Below are 18806 nucleotides of genomic sequence, written 5' to 3'. Positions count from 1 at the left end.
GAAATTCAAGCTAATAGTAAAAGAAAACTGAAAACGTTTTGTGGATCAAAGATTATGTTTAATGGTTACAGTAAATCCTGTTTCTTTCAACTTATATAATGAATAAATATATGAAAAAAAGTTTTCCCTGCCTACATGCTTACACTAGAGCCATAGGCTATAATTAAACATACACTGATAGCCATATTAAAGAATGTTATCATTATGTATCCCTCTGAGATTGAATTCCCCCGCACTGGAATTGACTATGAAATTTTTAATTGTCTTTGCTCTGACTAAAGTGGATGACTCAGAGTTGTGCCCATTTTGTAAGCAGGTGTGCATTTCATTTTGTCACGTTTACCACTTCACTGATGTGAGGTGCTTGTGTGAAGGTTCACATTTAATGATTCTGTTGTCATTCCAAAATGAAAAGCAGTTCAGCATTAAGATGAGACATTAAACTGTACATGCTAATGGCTTCAAGGTCAGTGGAGCCAGATTGTGACCGGCAGGTCAAGGGCTTGAATCCCAGAGGAGAGATTAAACAAAATAGAAAACCTACTTGCACAGCACTCAACTGTAACTGCTTTAGTAAAAATGAAGCATAGCGAACAGCAGAAGACTGCAATGTTAGCAGGTAACAAACTGGTGTGAATTAGGGCATTTGCTCCATTAAACCCAGATAAATTACGATTATACAAGAGGGGAAAAATTCTCTGCCTGCAAGCTCAACGTAATAGGTAATTTACATTGGCCTTCATTTGCATTTTTCAGAATAACTTTTTAACTACACACTGGTAATTTTAACACAAATCATTCCAGGGGACAGTTTCAACTTGTCCCCATTGTCCCTTTTACAGTAAGTAGTAAAATGTGACAAAATGGTCTCGGATAAAGGATTTGAATTGGCTTATTCATCACCCATTCAACAAAAATAAAAGTGGTAAATTAGTCCTGTAAGTACTCTTAAATATTCCAAGAACAAGAATGCATTTATGCTTATTAAAACTAGTCAGAACATGATTTCCTGAGGCCACGGACTAAATTATTTCACAACTCCTCATCTTGAAAAAGGTGCCTATGTGCCCAAATGTACAATAAGAGGGGGTCAACTATCGAAAGCACGATCCCATAAAGTCTAATTGTATTTAGTTCATTATCAGCACTGATAACTTGAATAGCCAGTGCCAGAATTGTAATCAATCAAATATAGAAAATGAAGTAAATGCGTGTGTTTTTGTGTGTTTTATTAGATTAACCAGGGAGTTAATTACATTATTTTCTCTGCTGCCTCGATGACATGTGCTTCTGGAAGCACAGGAACAATTACCTGGGGTTATTTTTTTGTTTTGTTTTGTTTTTGACTGTGAATGTTTCTGAGGATATGTTGGGAATCCATAGTATCTGTATTTCATATCCTTCATCATTTAAGCTCAGAGGTGTTGATTATTTTATTTACAGTCATGAACCATTGCTCGACTCAAAAATTTCTGACAAATGCTGTGAACGAGTAAGGTGGCCCTTGGTCATGTTACCATAAAGAAAGTAGAAAAGAGCAGCACTGTGCAATGCAATCGCAAGTTCAAGAGTGGATTTCTAGTAAGTATAAGAAGCAAGTAAAATTGGTGTAAAAGGCACCAAGTTTGAGGAAATGGAAATAGAACTCAATTTGTCCATCAATATTTTAATTCATTCTCAATACAATAGTATAAAAGAAAGTCCAGGTTATGGTTTGGAGTGTCTCACTAGATGCCTGCTGGGTAGTGAGCTGATTAAACATTCAGAATTATGAACAATGGAGTCAAAAGAAATGTAAAGACAAGCATATTTTATTTCCTAATTTAAGAGGCATTTGGACAATAGTTTCATCAAAGGTCCCTTTTGTCTACATTAGCTATCTAAGCCATCCTTGAGCTTTAGAATGCCATAAAATATCTGGATAAACATTTAAATTCATGAAGCAAAAGCAGATAGCTGGCTGTGAAATTGATCCTAGCCTCACACATACTGTTTCATCTTGCAAAGCAACACCATAATGTTTACCAATATATCCTTAGCTTGTACGTTTGAATAGTGCATGAAATGACATTTAGAATATGCCCTTTGCTCTGCTCTGCTCATTATAGGTACGGCATGCAGTGAAAAATGTCTTTGGATTATGTAAAATAGAGCTGTATGGCAGGAGTTGAGCCAAACCTTTGGCATTACCCCACAGAACAAAGTCCACATGAAGGCATAAATGGAAATACTTTCACAGTTTACTTCTGTGCACAGGTCGAATGTGTGGCACATCAGTATATAAAGAATTAAAAATGCGGCGCCAACATCTGCTATTACGCCAAGAAATTATTCATGTAAATGGGGCCTCGTGGGACAGAACGGTTCACTTTGAGCGAGTCAATTTAGCAAAGCAGCGCTCAGTGCTCACATCCTGTCTTTAGCTGTTAATATACTGTCCACTGTTGAATGATGACAGATTCCTTTTTAACGACTAATCTATCCAAACTAAAACTTGTGCACATGTCAACTCTTCACATGAAACGCATATTTAGCTGTTGAAGACTGTTGATCTGAATGAACCCTATTTTTCATCATTTATGAGTAATTTTTGACTTGTGCAGGACGTGTCTCTGGTCCCCGTCTGTTTCCTGAGGTAGATTTGTCCAGCTAACAATGTTACCTGTGCCTGAGGTGGGTGAGGAGTGGGCACTAATGATCCCTGCACACAGAGGTTGTTTAGATTCCTGATCTCAGTACAAAAACTACAAGTACAGCCCAAGGCAGTTAGGCCTAATTAAAGCCAATAACCCATATAGTTTGATCACAAACTTCAATTCCAACTTCGAGTTTGCGGCCCCTGTGCTTCTTTTTTGGTTATGTTAATTTGTACTGATGGACTAGGCTGTCCACTTTTTCCCTTTTTTCCCTTTTTAACCTCCTTGTGAACCACATCAGCATCTACTCTTTAAAGCTTTAATGTGTAAATTAGCCCAACACTGAAACATGAGTGCCATCCAGTTGTCATTTTTCAATTAATTACTCTGATTTGAACAATTGGATGTTAACGGACTAGTAATTGGGCTGTTTATTCTAAATTGACTTTGGTATTTCTTTGAATTCCTGTTACTGGCCAGCAGTAGGGAAAGCACAGGTGTTACTCATACCACTAGAGATGGCTGTTTTCTATTCAAGTGTCCCAGTATGTCATCACAGTGTGACAGTGAGCCAGCATGTACGAAACTAGCACCCTGAAACTGTAAGCAGTAAAACAGTAAAATGAAATCCAGTCATCAGGTCTTCTACCGGTTGAGCTATAATTATGAAATTTTGTACATAATCTGGTCAAAATATGATGACATCATTTGAGAGACTCTTCTTGACTCTTTGTTCATGGGTGGTGCCACACCTGAGGAGAGCAGATGTTTGAACTTTCCTGCTAATCAGTTACACCAATTGAGCCATGCAGCGACATGTAGAAGCAGTCATCAGCAGAGACAGCCTGTTGCCGAGGAAGTGGAACTGTTCATTGATGTTGTGATTCTCTCTCAATACTCACCCCTCACGTGTCACCTGAAATAGACCACAAACACTGTGTGATTGCATGTCAGACCTCAAAACACAAACAGCCTCATATCTCTAGGGGTGACTGCGCACACAAACACAGCCTGATTCACCTCACTACACCCACACCTACATACTCTGTATAGTATTGAAGACATGCCTATCATAATCACACATGTATTATTTCTATATGAATAGAAACAGAAAAAATAAAGCAGTTGCTTGTTGTCAAGGTCCTCCCAAGCTTCAGACTGGTCAGACAGAGAAAAGCCAATTTCTAAGTAAACTCTGAAGTGGTACGTAAGCTGACATTCATTAATACTACTACTGTATTTCTTAAGTGGTGTACTTGTCATCAGTCGGTGATATGCAGATACAATCATGACATTCAAAAGAGATGTTATTTTCTGTTATATGTTTTGGTAATATAGTTGTTGGCCTCAATGACAAAATCCTAGGTTACTGTTTGGGAAAACCAATAGAACAAGAGGTATACTATTTGTATATTATCTGATTATGGACCCTATTTTCCCAGTTTATAAGGAACCTTCTCCTTTTACAGCCTGTAAAGGCATTGTTGATAAGGTGATAATTAAGATTGAGACTCTCACAAATTGACAGTTACAGTCTTTCAAATTGAGATTTTAATGTAGAAATGTCCTGCCCCTTACAAGATGAAGTAAAAAATCTAAAACAAACCCTAAGCTATTTCAATTCTATTTTTTTATCTGGGGTCTAGTCTAGCACACATCACCACATCACAATAAATCTACACAGTTCATCCATGGACTGTATAGATTTATTTTTCAGTGAAGTTTACTTTTGGAGCACAGTCAGTCTCCAGGAGATGGAAAACCACAGGTGTGTCGAGTGCAGGGAGTAGAAAAATATTTGTGGTGAACCCAGAGTGTGAGCTCAGGTCAGACAGAGGAGCAGCATGTGTCTATATTAAAGCACATTTACCTTGCATGTGTCATTCTTTACCATGTTTTAGATGTTTTCTAGCTGTGTCGTCCACAAGGCACGACTGAACATAAGTACAGTGTGATTTCCCGTCCTCTTGATCTCTCGCTTGTTCCCTGTCTCCCCTTCACTCCCCTCTGTGTGAAGCTCTTTCACCTCATATAAACCCAGTCAGTGGTAGGGATCCAGAGCGGCAGTCTGCGGGAGGACTGGCTGTGTACCCTGGTTTGAAGTGGAGATGAGCAGCAGATCTATCGCTGCATGGAGCCTGCTTACATCTCTTAACATCTAGAACAACATTAGGAAGAATGTAGAACTGGTAATGGCTGCAACACCGAGTCTCCATCGACATTTTTCTGTTTTTCTGTTTTCTTCAGATGTCACACAGAGTTTCACATATTCTTGATATAATGCTTGTTCCCTTCACAGTAAGGTATAACAACACAAAAAATAAATAAAATAGAAATCTTAGCAAGGTAATTTTAGTAATCACAATTTTCCTCTGCGTGTAAAATTAAAGCTTTGATGTTAGAGTGGGGCTATTCTTTCGAGATCCATATGGGGGATTTTAAAGGATGGGCTTTTAATGAGACAACGCAAGCAGGATTTTTGAAAAATACTTCCTCTCTCTGTTGGTAAACACAGTGTGGATGAAATATGGTCTGCTCTAAATCAAGTCAGCATCAACATGCATCTCATTTCAACCATGCAATTATCAGTACCCTCACTTTATCTTCAGAGGAAACATCAACCTTTTTTATAATGTAAAGCACAAGATCAGATATTGAGGCATGTGAAGAGGCCATATTGTGCGATTTTTGGGTTTTTCAGTTTCCTATAGTGTGTTATAAAGCTTTTTATGCATGGAAAAAACCAAAGGAAGCTATTGTCTCCCACAGATAATCACTGCTCCTGAACTGCATGTCGTTCAGCCTTTTCTTCCATTACTTGTCTATGTCACAATGTAACACAGCCCCAGCTCGGTGACCATCCTCCACGTCACGCCCACCTTGCTGTCTGCAGTTGCTATATGAAATGTGGAAGGTTACATTATGAGCAAAACAACCAATTTCTCTGTTGTTGGCAGCAAAAACCAACACAAGACTTCATTGACTCCCACCCTCTTTTTGATGGGTACTGGCTGTAAGAAACAACACAAAAGTCTTCGTATGCTCCCACCATCTGAAGATGTCAAGACCCACTAGATTAACTTTATTTTTGATGGAAATATGATGCAACATTCCCACAATGACTGGTAAACATTGTGTGTTTTAGAGTTACTCCACCAGACTGCTTCGTCAATGAGGGCCGACAACGGTTCAAACTGGACGAATCGATACTGACGTCCATGACGCAACTTCAAACCTGGAAGCTGTTAGTTTTGCCATGTGTTATGTTGTTTTAGTCTTGATTTTGTTGGTTAACCTGTTTAACTTGCTGCTAGCATGTTGCACGGCTGATGTGGCTGCTCCCACAGCCTGGGAGCGATGTTGGACTAATGTTGTAATATTGAAGGACAGTCAAGAAAAACTGTGTGATGGCTACGCCTCATTTGAAGCCAACTAAATAATGACAATAGTTGGTTTGATGCAGGTAAATGTTCCATGTTGCTTTTTGTGTCCATACTGCAATGCTAGCTGGGCTAGCGCCACCTAACTTGACTTTACCACAGACTGGGAGCCATATTTGGTTCATGTTGTACTATTCAGGTGGCAGCCAGGAGAAATTGTGTGAACCTTAAGCCTCATTTGAAGCCAGCTAAATAACGCTGCAGTAGGGGATGATTTAAAGAGGATTGGTGCTAAAATGGAACATTTGAGATAGAGACAATAGTGGTGCCTCAGCAACAGAAAGCATAAGAAAATAATGTTTTATTGAACATTAAAGCATGTAAACCTATTCTGTTAGACACTTGGAGACTGTCGGTGTGTAATGGCACATGGGTCACATGTTGTGTGTGTTGTAGTAATAAATCCAATATGTAAACTGTATTTTTAGACATAATAGTTGCACACTTGTTTACCAACAATAAGCTTGTTGTTTATTCTCTCTCTGCAGTCGTCCTTGAATATGTTTTTAAAAAATGCTGCAAAACGCAGCATAGCGGTGGTCATGTTGTGGTGAACACTGGTGGCAGCTCTTTTCCTGCTTTACTCCATTTTTCCGTTAGTGCTCCAAACTACTTAAAAAATAAAATTCCACTTGTTTAGCAGTTTGTTTACAGTATTATGTGCCTTTCATACATATTTTTGTTTTCTTTGTATCAGACTGACCTAGTTTCTGTGATAATAACATATTCCCTCAAATATACTGTAAGCAGAGATTGCTGAAGTCTAAATTCAGAATGTTTACTAGCCTGCAATCACATAAAAATGGATTGGGGCATTTGTAAGAGGTCATGCTAAATTGTGAGTTGTTTGGAACTGAATATAAAATCATTGTGTGCCAAGTTTTTTTCGTTATTGCCAGGGTAAATGCAAGGCTACTGTTGGACCTAAGGCAATGTGTGTGCAGCTGAGCCAATGTAATATTTTGCCTTACTTTTGAGTGAACTTGTTTTACACACATGCAGGGCATGTGTGTGTGTGTGTGTGTGTGTGTGTGTGTGTGTGTGTGTGTGTGTGTGTGTGTGTGTGTGTGCGCGTGCACGTGCGCGCCCACCCTCTGACCGAGCCCCATGCTTCTCTGCAGTGGAGAATAAAGTGCAGAGCCTGTGCTCTGGTGTGGCTGGTGCTCTTGCCTGTGAGCGACACAGCCACGATGCAGCTGCTGCACTTTCAGAGGACACTTAGGTAAACCGTTTATGAATGTTGTTTTCCCAGTTACGATGATAGTTAAGCAATTTGCAGAAAAAGGCCAAAGTATGAAAATGTCAGTAACAGTTGTTGCATTTTGGGACAAACGTTATGCATTAACCCTAAAAGTTCATTAGTTTTCAAACATCATCATTGATTTCAAAGAACATAGAAAGCAGAAAGACCCCCCACTGCTCTCATCTGTACTGGTGTAGTTGTGTCACAGAAAATCGCCTTCCAACATTATGAAGAGACACATTTTGTGTGCAAAGAATGACAATTATGCTGCAGGCTGCAGACTGATATGGGCTCATGGCTGCGGGGTGTCTGCACTTATTGAAGTGATGTTTGTTTTCTCCGTGTTTGACTGTTGCCAGGTTACGACAGGGAAAAATGTAACAATGGTAGAGAGTATCCAGACTTTCTAAACTTTGTCTAGAAGTAGATGCTATATGAAAAGTACATTCAACATTGAAATTTATTTATTTGACTCTTTTACAAAATTCAACCCTCCTGCACCTTCACACTTTACTTAAATGCACAGTATGTAGTTTCTGCCATTGGGGTCTCAGTCAAAACAGTGAAAACAAAAGATGCAGTTTGATGATGTCGTTAAGCAGTGTGGACTCGTGTCGAGTTGTACAAAGTAATGTGTTAATGTTTTATTCACATTACATTTAGTCAGACTGGCTTCCTTCCTTACTCTCTGATGAATCAACTGGTGTTTCCTGTGTTTCCCCCAAAGCTACAGCAACTAGAGGGGGGAGATATGACGCCATTGGCAGGCGAGCTGCAATGATTCGTTGATAAGTCCATTAGTTGATTGAAAGAAAATTAATTGCCAGCTACTTTGATAACTGATTCATTGTTTCAATCATTTTTTCAAGCAAAAATGTAAAACATGTGCTTGCTCCAACTTCTTGAATGTGAGGAATTGCTGCTTGTCGTTGTCATTTATGACAGTCAGTGCAGTTTTTGAAGATGTCACTTTTGCTCTGGGAAATTGTGATGAGCATTTTCATGTTATTTACATTTAGTAAACAAACTTTTAAGCACTTAGTTATGAAAATACCCTTGCAGTCCTAAACCCAACATGTAAACATAGGTTCAGCTGTTTTTAGACATGTTAATGTGGAAATGTCACCCATTATTCTTTCAAAGCTGAAGTAAAAATTAATAAAGCAACAGTCTCTATTTTTAATACATCAAATAGGATTCAAAAAAGTCAGAAATATTCAAATTCTACACACATATGTAATTGATGTGTAGACACTGGTGCTGTGCATACAAAAAGCTTTACAGTCTGCCATAGCACATCGTGCAGGTGACCAGGGTGGCAATTAAATATTTACCACCCAAAAGTTATAGTAATTTGTGAAACACTGGGTCTTATATTTCACAAAGAAAGATTTACAAAAAAAAAAAAAAAAAAAAAAAAAAAAAAAGCAGCCTTGTCATCCTAGCCAACATCCATCGATTTTGGCTTCTGGCAGATCTAATTAATGTTCTGTGAGTTGAAAAACTCTGTCTCCAGCTGACTTTTTAATATTAAAATGAGAACCATGTACAAAGGTTTTGAACATGCTCTTGATGGCTACATAAATGACATAAGCTCCATGTCCCTGGCATAAAGTCAGCATTGTCATCAGTTGATGACCCATGTGGAAAACAGGGACCTGCACCGTTCTTGTATTGCAGGGTAGAGCAAGTTAGGCTCAGTAATGTGGCTTAGATTTTTTTAAAATAAAAACGTAATTAAGATGGTAAAACACTTTATATATGCACACTATATTCAACAACAAAAAAAGCACAGCAACACACCACCACTGGACATGTGCTTTATTTCTACATATTTTCAAAAATATGTTCCACTAAGAGCTTTGTGAATGACTACTAACCTATAAGTTTGACAAATGTTACACTACCTTGAATGACAACTTTGCCTGGGGTCGTTTGAAGGTAAACGTCCCTAAATGAACAAAGAGAGGCACGAAACCTCTGATTTTGCCCTCTCACATTTTGGCTTCTGCTCAATGAATTTGTCAGTCCTAAACAGGGCTTTTTCTGATGTAACAAGAATCCTCACATAAAAACATGGTGAACTAATGATATGCTGCTTGGCTTTAGAAGTAGCACAAAGGTTCCTGCTGTAGTTAGTAAGCTATTTAGCCTGGAGAACTAACGTTTGCAGCTCGCGTTAGATCAATGTGTCGGCATAGTGATAGACGGGCCAATTTTCTGCCCCGCCACTCATATGATGCAAGCTGTGACATCAAATGTAGGACCTCAGTAGTAAGGCACTGTAAAGCATCAGACACCCAATGAATTTCAATTAATTGTGATGCCAAAACCTTGCTTACATAACAGGCCCCAGGCATGAGACCTGTAGTTCGACCAGACTTTTTCTCATCATTTCAGGGAAATGATGAGGAAGGCAACAGGTAATGTGCTTCCCTTGCCTCTGTCACTTTATTTATACACATGTATGTATTTCAACCCCGCCTCACATATGTCTTAATAAACTCATTGCCAGGTGACATAATAACAACCCAAAATAACAAAACATAACTCCTTTCTTTAATAAGGATAATAATCTCCACAGTCTGTGTGTTTTGGTGTTCTTCGTACACAAATCAAAGCAAATACATTTTTGTTAAACTTCTTTGGTCTGCTGCTTACAGCTTTAATAATTGCACTACCAATTACAAATAGGATTCCAGATAGACTGGCTGATACTATTCCACATCCATCTTAACGCTAACAACATACAATGGGTAATCCCATATATTAAGCATCTCAACTGAAAGTTGTAGCAGTTCAAGATCAAACAAATTCTCATTAGAAATTGCGTTAGAGCAAACATTATGATAAGTGCATAACTTGTGACTGTGCAAACAGAGCCATCCAGCAGCTTTGCACATTCACTTCAATAAAGAAAATTACAAGTCAGTGAACACCAATGGCATATACTCCAATGAACCTGAACTACTCTGCATCTACATTCTTCTCTGGAGTGAATATATGTTTGATAATAATGAGCCCAAAGACACTGGTGTAAAATATATTGTAAATGAACTTCAAATATCTAGCCTGAATGGAAAAAGGCACTACAAGTCTCATAAAAAAAAAAAAAAAAAAAAAACAACTCACAAAGTGGTCCTACTTTTTGACCACATTCACATGCCAGAAATCTATGCGATATGGAGTGTGGAAAGTGACAAGCTCAACTTCTGCATGGACTGCAAAGAACACATGCAAACTCAACGGGGGATTTTATTAGTTTTCAGCTCAGTCTATGCTCCCTTAGAGGATTTTTATTCAAAAATGTGTCACAGACGAACAGGGATTGAACCCAAATACAGACCAAATGGTACAGCTGGTGCAATTCAGAGAGATGACATCCAACAAAGACGGGAGGATGAGGCAGGTGAGGGTCAAAACCAAAGCAGAAGCCCAATGCGCTAACTAAATCCAAACAAAGGGAGCTGTAGTCCAACGATGAGAAAATGAGCGAAGTCCATGGAAATCAAAGCAAAGTCCAAAATCACAGAATAACTGGAGAAACACTCACTATGACAGGAACGTTTGACACAAAAGGTACAGAGACGAACTGGCAATGCCTGAGGGGAACACACAGACTTGAATACAATGGGGTGGGAGAACTAATGGGACACAGGTGAAAACAATCAGACAATTACAACATAAACCATGATATATTCTTCCAGCCAAGCACATTCTACAAGAACTGTACCGAAATTCTGCAAGTCCTAAGACAGCAATGGATCAATTGACTTGACTGACCTGAAAGGATTTTCAATATTCCGAGGGAGCCTGTGCTTGAAACCACATGACTTTGAATTACCTGACCATGCCCAGTTGCAATTGTACAGAATATCAGTGTAACCAGTCAGCTCATCATGTATCACTCTTATTGGAAGAGACTGAAAACTGCATTTGCATGGATATTGAAGATAAAGAAGCTCTATTGGAACTGAGTCAAAAAAGAAAGCAACTTGTGTCAACTGACAATCTGTTTTAGTGCAGGATGCTCTTACCCCATTCTGCCAAGAGAAAATATTTAACAAGAAAGATTTTTGCACTGTCTTTGTGGAAAAAGAGGAGTCCCATCTACAAGCTGAACCCAATTCTAGAGGATGAACTGTTAAGAGTAGGCGGAAGGCTGTCCAGGATTGCAAAGCCCAGAGGGGTTCATGAATGTGTTTGAGAATTAACATAAATTCTCAAACACATTCATGTACAGATAAGGCACGGTGGGAGAAATTACATTCTCTCCAGGTTGAGAGAAAAGTGTTGGGTCACTCATGCCAATACAGCCGGGAGAAAAAATCTTGTCATGTCCTGCTTTTTGCGAGCATCACAAAAGAAAAAGATGTGATTACAAGATGACTGACCTCACCAAAATAAAGAAAATCTCTTGCCTCCATTCACCAACATGGGGGTGGATTACTTTGGGTCCATTGAGGTAAAGCAAATATGTTCCTATGTAGAATGTTATGAAGTCAGCGTGTATGGCACGCAGGACAGCTCATTTAAGAGTGGCACATTCACTGGACACAGACTCTTGCGTCAGTGCAATTTGTTGATTCATGTCCTGTGTCCCACTTCTACTCAGATAATAGCACAAACTTAATGGGAGCAGGAAAGAGCAATTGTGGAGTTGAGCAATGGGACAATTGACAAAGCTTTACTGTATGATGACATCAAGTGGAGTTTCAACCCACCAAGAGCTTCAGTCTTGGGCAATCTCGAATAACCAACCCATTACTGAAGTCTCTGAGGACCATAACGACCTGGAGCCTCTGACACTAAAACATCTTCTCACACTGAAACTCATGGTGCTTTTCAGATTTATTGAGGTTGAAGTGTTATTAAGTAATTCTTCATGCTGAAAATGACTGCATTTATTTTCAGTGTTAATTTTTCTGGTTCCATGTGTAATTGTAATTGGTAAATCTTGTACAGACATGAATGATTCAGTGCAGGTGTGGTAGAAATCGTATTTCCTGTGAGAAACCTGTCTATGAAAGAGGTTGAAGCAAACTTTGTATTATTTAATAATGAAAATGAAAAGAGGTTTCCAGAGCAATCACGTTTACGGCACTAACAAAGTTTCAGCTGAAAGGACAGAGTTCATACACCAGAGTTTGATGTTAGAGGTCTGACCCTGAACAAGATTAAAGACTGCTATTTTATTCTGTCTTGTCTGAATACTTCTTGCAGTTTGTCATTACACCGAGCAGAAGTGGAGAATCTTCATGTAAGGTTGAATGGTATGAAGCAAAAAAGCAGCTGCCTTCTCTAAAATATGAAACATTTGTTCAGTTGAAGCAGGAATGCACAAAAGATTACACATACAGTTCACTGATCATTTCAGGTTACAGAGAATAAAAATATAGTTACATGATGAATTGACATTACAGCCAGTTGTGTTGAAGGTGTTTCAATGGTGGCCACTGGGTTACATTGTAGCCATCATAGTCTGCTTAAAGACACAATGTCTGATATGGACAGAATTTTAGGTCTAAACATTCAAAACATTTCAATGTTTCATTCAAAATGAACTAACATGTTGTGAAGAAGTAACATCTATGTATTGTGTTGCAGAGATATACAGTATATACTGAAGGTAACATGCTAACCGGCTGGCGCGCCTTGTCTTAAAATACCACTTTGTACCTCAAGGGGTGATAGTCTGATAATACAGCCCCTCGTAGTTTAAGCTGGGAGATGTATGCGAGTTTCCTAAGTTTCACAAGCTCTCATGTCTTTTTTTTTTTACTGAAATAAATAGACAAAATAAACTCACAAAATGTCAAGAAAGGAAATGTTTTTACATCTACTTTTTCTTATCAATCACAAACTCTAGTTTGGTTCTCTGCCGTAGATATGAAAATATTTCTGCACTGGACGCTACTTTTCCACACGAGTGATGGCTGACCTTCCTCTCGCTGCTGTCCCTGTTTTCCCTTTTGTCAAACTGGTCTCCATCGATATCAGAGGCTGTGTTCTGTCCCCATCTGCCCGTATTTACTGGGAGGCTGCTGAGCAGGCTTTGGTTGTATGCAAAGTAAACACCAACACTCCCCCGGTGGTCCGAGCTCTCAGTCAGAGCAGATACCAGTCAGCCAATAGGGCCACCGACTGCACAGCTAACTGAGCTAACTAGTTAATGGCAGTTAGCATCTACAACGAAAGACAGTGAGCAGCAGTTAGCGGTTACTGTGGTGATAACAGTCATTGTCCCCCTATTTGTCGACAATTAGCCAATTATTACACACTATATCCATAAGTGTATGGTGAATTGCAACAAATGTGGCGCACCACAAGGTCTGTGGTTTTTGACTGTGAGGCAGGGTAAAGGTGGTGTGTTTATTTTGAAAGATGTAATTTTGTTATAGCTTCAGAAGAAATGGACTGGCATATCCGACATTGGGTTTTTGGGTTTTTTGACAATTTCTGATGACAGCAGAAGATCTAAAGAGCCTAGAAGCATCTACACCACAGCCACACATACAAACAGTGCATCCACACACACACCAAACAATCTCTCTAAACATGTTCTTAAGAAAACAGCTTTTTAAATATAACATGAGCCTAACCAAATGAACACGATCATGAGCCTTGAAATAAGGCATAACAACATGAAGTTCAATACACAACAACAGCATGCTCAGCTAGCTCACGCTGCCATAGCAGTGGCATTCTCACTGCATTATTTTATGATCTTCAAAATGAGAACAGAAGAAGGCATTTACATTTACATCATACCTACATGCTTTTGATCCGATGGTTGTGAAATGATGAGACAGGCAACCAGAAACGTGCTTCCTTCCCTTGCATCTGTTATACTGAAGACAAGAACCGGCTACCAGCCACACTAGGATTCAGTTCCCAACATAAACGTACATAAAAATTAACTAATTAACAAAATAAGACTCTTCTACAAGAATTTATTATACGTGATAACTATGCAGACACATAATGTGACCACATGTGTCACACTGCCACTGCGATCCAGCCCTGGGTACGTGGATGAAAGTAGATGGATGGAAGGGAAATTGTGATGGTTATTATTCAATAATTATTCATATAGCAGAAAGATAATCCTGACTTTGTTAATTAGTTGTCTTGTTGTAAGCCATTGCAAGTAGGAGTTTCTGATGAGAAGTAAAAACTGCCTCTCAATGTCATTTCCAAAGCAAATGGGAAGAAATGAATGTTCCTATACCACAGATGTAGAAGTAAAGAATATGTTATGTAATTAATGGAGTATCTGTCTTGAGAAAACAACTAATTATGGTAGGTGTAGCTTATTCATGCTGTTCATTATGACATCCTGTGCCATGGCCTCCAGTAATATTGACATCAGACAGCTGCCCAGATCGTACAACACACTATTCTGCAGAGAGGAATGTCACTTCAACAGCATGCAGATACCCTCTAGTCATGACCCTATTTGGATTGTAGTAGGTGCAGTGCAGCATGGCAGAAGCTGCTCCACAGGATTGGCTTGACTGCCTTCAGCCATCCAGAAAAAAAGAATTAGCTCTTTGGAAAGTCTCCAACCAAAAAAATGAAAGTGATAAGCAGCGCAATAAAGGAAGAATAGCCTTTTGGTGCAGCTTGCACTCTGCGAGCTTCAAAGAACAGTATGTCAACAGACCAGATGCAGCAACAGACATGACTTGCATTAGTTACTGATGCAGAAAGTTTGATTTCTATCACTCATTATGAGCACAGTGAACACAGACTGTAGCCTTGCTCATTAGTTACAAGATGCTGGGACTCATAAAAGTTACTGGTTCAGTGCTATATTTAAATGTTTCTTGAGAGCTCTTAGACACAGTCAGTATTATTCTTCTGTCACCGACAGTTTTTTTAGAGAACACAAATATTCAGACGAATATTCACGCAGTCTTAGTGTGTTTTCCAGAGGCTTGTAAATTAACTCAGTTTGTAACATTACAGCAGTCTATTATGTCGAATTTCAAAAGTCCCAGGTAAGTGAGAAGAGAGGCGTCCTCTAAAGGGTATCCAAGACTAAAACCCAAAGTACTGGCTGTTCACTATACATTTATATCATACCCAGTTCATGGAAGGTTTCGCATTTATCATTGTTAACACTTGTAACCAGGTATCTCCAGCAAACAAGCAGCAGTGCTTTACCTTAATGGAAGGAGCATTAGTGTGTTGTTTTGAATGAACTGTAGGATCTCAGCAGTTTGCATTAAAGTTTCACTCACCTTGGTTGAACAGACAAACACAGGACTGTTTCAGTTCATTTGTCCAAATGGGTTTTTAAATGTCTGTGTCAGTGTTGATTCCCAGTCGTAGTATCGAAAGAGACTCAGTGGCAGATATTGCTGTCATATAATTTGTTTAATGATTCGGATTCAGAATCGCGACCATGTTCGCATGGCAGGGTTTGACAGCAGATGTAACTGTCACTTGTCCAGCCAAAAAAGTCTCTCGTCTGGATAAAAATTACAAAAATTTACTTTTTTCATTTTGTTTGAATTCAGAAGTCAGACCAACACTTAAAAGCATCCAAACAGTGTAAATGTAATGTCAGTGATTCAGTTGATGAAGTTTTGTAAAGTCTGTTTCAATATGAGCTCTATAGATTAATCATTGATCATTGTGGGAAGTATTTATCACATATGTACTCAGTGATTACCACTTAATTATGTTTTATAATCCCTATAATTACTTATTGTTGTGACTATGCATTTTATTTTTTGTGAAGGCAAATGTCCAAAATAAAATAATGGTGACTGAAATAGAGTGTGGTAAAGGACTGAAGTGTGCAGGTGACCCAGCTCACATGTTAAGTAGCTAAGCAAGTGGATGCAGTTGGTTCAAGGAGAGGATGCAAGTTACGGGAGGCCCAGAGAAACAATGGTGTCAAGAAAAATGATGTGAAGATGAGAGTTTAAGTCCCCCATCAGCAAGAGTTATGAACGATTATAAAAGAGTGTGCTTTCAGAGGTTTGCTTTAGTTTCTACCCGGTTGCAGCTCGATTTATTGTGTGCTGCTTTGAATTTGCGTAATAAGTCTATCACATCAGACTCCTGACTGCTGCTGATTATTGATGAACTACTGAACAGTGTGAATGAGAATCTGAGCTCATCTGGCCCAGGTGAGGTTTCTTTTCTCCCACATCATCCATCTGACATTTAGCAATGATGACTGAGATACACCTCAATGATAGAGTAGACGTACAGGTGAATGTGATGAATTAATGGTACGTGCACGATAAATATCCGTAGCCATACACAATAGTCATGCACAATGAAGGTTGTTCTGATCCTGTAAGGGAATCTCACTGATGCAACACAATCGGTTAAATTCCGCTTTTCTTCTTTGCCATTCTTCATATTGACAGGTCTAATGAGTGATGGAGAGGGAACAAATATTGATTTGCAGAGAGATGTCTAAGAATGTTTCTACATCTATTTATGGATAATTTTTGGTGTGGAAATGAAGCTGGTGCATGTGCACCCATTTCCACAATGATTGAGATTCATAAAACAGAACCAGGCCTATACACAGCCTTACAAATCTGAGGATAAGAACATGAATCCACACAGTTTTATACATGTGGTCCCAGGTCTGTTCCCACAGCAAACAGTTTGAGAACCAGTGGCACACAGCCACCAGATGACTATATCTGAGCCTTATTAGCCAGAAAACACAATGGGACCACAGCATGAAACCTTACCTGAATGTAAGTTCTGTAAAATCTGAAACAATACCACAGAAATAGAATGCTTTCATGTTTTCTCTAATGGTATATTTTGACTTTATCCAAAAAAAGGCAATTTACTATATTATATTTACTATATTTATGTGCATAAATATCTATATTTATATTAATGAAATCAAAATGTTGGCCATCTATATTTATATTTAAGGTATCCATACCGATATTTTGGCAATATATTTTTACATTGAGGCCACTTATTATATTTAACATATATATATCACTTCAAATTGTGTGTGATATTGCTATTGTCATGGAATCTTTAGTGGTGTATGAGTATAAGCATAAATGTATCATTTATGTCAATTGATGGTAAGAAAAATCAACAAGGAACAAAGTGTTCCTACAGCCCGTGGGTGGGCCATTAGAATGGTATCTTTTAGCTGATCTTATTATGCATTTTTGTGTCAATGCATAGATTAAATGAGAGCAGATCGCAGTTCTTTAACTAGGCGGTTAGCTATATGCCCCAAAACATTACTCCTTCATCTTTGTTGAAGCACACCCAGTCACATTCATCTCTCCAGCTGTTGATGAATGTTTGTTCTCTTTTTGACTTGTGCAGTTGTAGTTCTTGTTGGTGCTTTCTCTGGCATTTGGCAGGCAGAGCTGAACCTGAAGTAACGTACCACCACTATAATTCTCAGGTGAAATGTTTGATCGGTGAACGGTTCCTACTCCGCGAAATACTTGAATTGACTTGTGATTAGTCAATCAAGGCATTTTGAGTTCAGCATATTGTTGAGAAAAATTGATTAATTTCAGATTCTGACTGTATTCATTTAACTAAATAGTCAAATCATGAGTGGAACATAACGTGAAGACACTTTTTTTTTTAGTGTGTGACTTCTAACTTCTCTGGTGGGACAAATAAATTTCTCTTCCACTTGCCCTACAAAAAATCTGCTTGTTTTAGCGTCTAAAAAGAATTTTGGCAAGTACTTTTCCCTGTTTCTCATTCTGCTTAGTTTCTTTCATTAAAACAAATTGCGATACCGCTTAAGTTACAGAGTCTCTGATTCCAGTCCAACTCCTCATATCTTTGGTTAGCCTGGGGACCCTGGTGTTGCTAATCCCAAATTACAAACAGGCTATCTGTAATTTCTGTTTTCATATGCTAAGCACTTATCCAATTTAAACTCTGGTTTCAATTCAACATAAAGATTGCACACTGGCATACTTCTCAGTTTGCTTTGCCATGCCTGCATGAGCTGATCTTTAAACCATTCAGCTATTTTATATCTTTGTTTAAACCAGAGATAAGACAAATGACAGTCATCTAGTATCTTCTTAACCTGTAAAGTCCATGGTGCCACATCCACACTATGAGTATGCTGGTTAAGATGAAAGAAATGATAATAAAGTAAGACAGGTTTAGCCCCTGGGAGTCATAGTTCAATGAAATATTCCCCTGTTTGTGAAACAGTTGGTCTAATAACTGTTTCACAAACAGGGAATATTGGTTGAAACCTAATGAGGCTTTGATTTTTCTCATTCAAACAAGTAGCCCTTCAGAATGATATGATTTATTTGGATGGGGACACTCAAATTAGCTCTCAGTTTGCTTTCACATTGCCAGGTTCAGTTCTCAGGTCCCAGCTCCCGCTGCAATATGCAAAATTAGCATATGTGATATGTGAGATGGTCATGATGTGACCCATCTGGACTCGGCACTGTCCAGCTCAAATTTGCCTATGATCCCAGAGAAAGACCAGTTTTA

Source organism: Chaetodon auriga, chromosome 9, assembly GCF_051107435.1.
Source record: "Chaetodon auriga isolate fChaAug3 chromosome 9, fChaAug3.hap1, whole genome shotgun sequence".
NCBI classification, from domain to species: domain Eukaryota; kingdom Metazoa; phylum Chordata; class Actinopteri; order Chaetodontiformes; family Chaetodontidae; genus Chaetodon; species Chaetodon auriga.
The sequence above is the reverse complement of the archived record's forward strand: the minus strand, read 5'-3'. Positions refer to the sequence as shown.